We start from the raw sequence: 3060 nt of genomic DNA on the forward strand, positions 1-3060 counted from the left end.
AAAGGCTCCCAGGAAAAGTGAGGCAATATGATGCATAAATTTGCAAACTAAATTTTATGATTCAAGCTAACGTCAAATTCAGACACGTAGTTCCAATGTGGTTCCTAACGCTCGTCGGTTGCATCAGTGGATGGATGGAGTGAGCAGAAAGCATTTGCATTGTTTAGTAAAGCCAGCACACAAATAGCAGGAGTGAGTTATGGCAGTGTTTTTCTTCTCTACAAAATATTTTTTTTACTGTGGCAAACCAGACAAGCCAGCTTTATTTATATTGAGTGCCACATTTCCAGCAACAATTCAAAGTGCTTTACATGATTAGAAGGAAAATAAAAGTAATGGCAAAACGGTGACAGATTGAAGGGCAGACGAGAGTTTGACGCTCCACTTGTAATGAAAAGCCAAAAGCTTGCAGAATAAGTGAAAATTGCGCACGATTCCCCTGCTCTAGTTTTGGGTTTTAATAGGTCACTATATTACCAAGTCTTCTAGTCAAAGAAGTCAGAAAAGGTGTGTAGAGATGGGAACACTTTGACAGCATTTTTAACGTTTTGGAGGATTTCTTAACTAAACAAACCTACAGTCGGTTTTTCTAACCTGCAATCGTTGACTTTTCCTCCGCTATTATCAGACGCAATTGATTTCTCCTACCGAGCCACAGTGGAGAGCACATGTAATGTCCTCTTGGACTATTGAGTGTCTGCAACATTTCTCACGCAAATTGTTTACAAGGTTTTAAAAGAAGCTGGCATTTCAATGAAACTTTAATTATCCTGCCGGTCTCCAATTACTAGAAATGTCTCTTAAACTTGACACATATATTAATCACACCCAACTTATCTGAGCTTACCATTAACAGAGCTCTTTGTTTTTTTGGGGTTTTTTTTTTTTTTAGAGATTTTTGTGTCACGCCTGCAGATGTTTTGAAGAAAGAAAGAAAAAAAAAATTTCTCTTGATGATTAATGCAACAGCACTTCACTTTGATGCTGTTCTCTCCACCACAGCTATGTATGAGATGAAATGTTGATCACTTTCATGTTCACAAACTACATGAGTCATTTTTCTTAATTGTTTCAAATGACTCTAGGGGGAGAACGAGTGATAATTTTTCACGGCAAGCTCAGTCAAGTCAGTTTTATCCGTATAGCTCACTGTCACATCGAGAACGGTCTCTATTCTGGTGATAAAGATCCTGCAAGGAATGTTCCTGCAAGCAGGAGTCTTGAGTTCATCGCTCTGCAATGCAACACGTATGTAGTTTAAAAAGACAAGGTCTGACAACATAATTAATTATGTCTTACTCCCCATGACTAAAACTGATAAAACCTTCCATACGTTTAGGAAAGTTATGCAGATTTTGAATTTTAAATTTGTGTGGCGGTGTTATCAGATAGCATGACCAAGAATGAAGAACAGAAAAGGCCAAGATAGAGAGTGGGCAGTGAAGTCAGTCACCGCTTCGCATTCAAACGAAGCCCATCAAATCCTGTAGTACTCGAATGGCCTTAGAAAGCTGTGAAACTGTGAAGGAGTCCATAGTGATGAAAACCGCAATCAACCCCCCGCCCCCATGAGAGTATAGTTGCAATAAGATGCACTCCTTCTGTGATGACATAACGAGTTTCGTCTCAGAAGAAACTTCATACCAGGAAACAGAAACCTAGGAAGACGGATGGAATAGCAAGAAACAAAAAAAAAAAAAAAACAGAACCCAGGATTTCCCAAAGACATGGTGAAATATGAAGGAGTTGGTAAATAGACGTTCCTTTTGATCAGATGCCAAACTAATCAAAATGTCAGCATGTCAGTGTGCAGTATTTTACAGCATTCATTATTACATCAGCCATTAGCTGGCAGCCAACAACGGGGAGTGAGGTGCTGCCATAAACCATGGCACAGACTCTACCGTGCCTTCTGAATGGCTGTAAATATTAACAGCCGCAGTTCGTTCCAGAGAGGTGCGACTCTGCAAGACTCGTTGCCAGTTCCTCTGTAATTTGACACACCTCCGCCATTTCTCTCGGTTGCCGTTTCTTAAGAATAACCATTTAATTTTCCTTAAATACTTTTCGCTTAACACTTTGGCAAAACACATTTGCGCATGAATCAATTTACAGGTTGGGATCTAACTTGTGTTTTCCAATTGTTTACACAGTTATAACCTGAAATTCATTTTACATGCTTGAAGTGTTTTTAATGAACAGTTCCAGATATTTCTGGACATAGTGTATTTTTAATTATACTGCAATGGGTGTCATTTTTATTGTGCTACAATACTATTTTTGAGACATGCTGCTAGTATTAATTTCCCTTAGAACATTTTACATCTTGCGCTTTATGAATTTTCAGATTTTATTTTCAAAATCTGTTTACACATCAACATAACGGGGACCAGATTTGTGCTTGGGTCATAAATATGTGAGGTTCAAATGGTTTAAGCAAAGATTACCGTAATCCTTCTGAAAATGGTCATGAAAAAACTGAAGTTTGAAAGCTGGAAGCTCGCAGGGCAACTGCTTCACACCACACCAAAAGATTGGAAGCAAAACATACGGAAATATTGAGACGTATAAGCAATCTAGAATCTGTGAACCTCAGTCTTTCATCTTAGGTAAACCAAAACCCTTTCCAAAGTAGTATTTATCCACCTGGTACAAACCTAACACTGGGAGAGATAAGCAAACATGTTTACCAAATAACTTAAGCTGTTCTGTTGACATCAGGATTTATCGTTTAGAGGAGGATCTGTAAATGTCATCCTCCAAATAATCTTTTTTTTTTTTTTTTTTTCTTTCTTGGAACCAGAAAATAAAGAGGTTTTGGCTAAATGAGCCTCTTGTGCAAGCTTCTTCTAGGAACAGAAATTAAATGCCTGTGGGTGGGGGGTTTGTGTTTAACCTCCAATTTAGGGATTAATTTAGTGACTTTCAGTCCAATAAAGTACACATAAGTAAAAAAATAAATAAATCTATCACAGCCTTTTGAACAGCCTCAAAATCCTCAAAAGACAGCAGGGAGAAGGAGAATGAAGGCACAAAAACAAAACCGTTGCTCAGGCAGCA

The sequence above is a fragment of the Poecilia reticulata genome, chromosome 23, assembly GCF_904066995.2.
Source record: "Poecilia reticulata chromosome 23, P_reticulata-male-v2, whole genome shotgun sequence".
In the NCBI taxonomy this organism is placed as follows: Eukaryota; Metazoa; Chordata; class Actinopteri; order Cyprinodontiformes; family Poeciliidae; genus Poecilia; species Poecilia reticulata.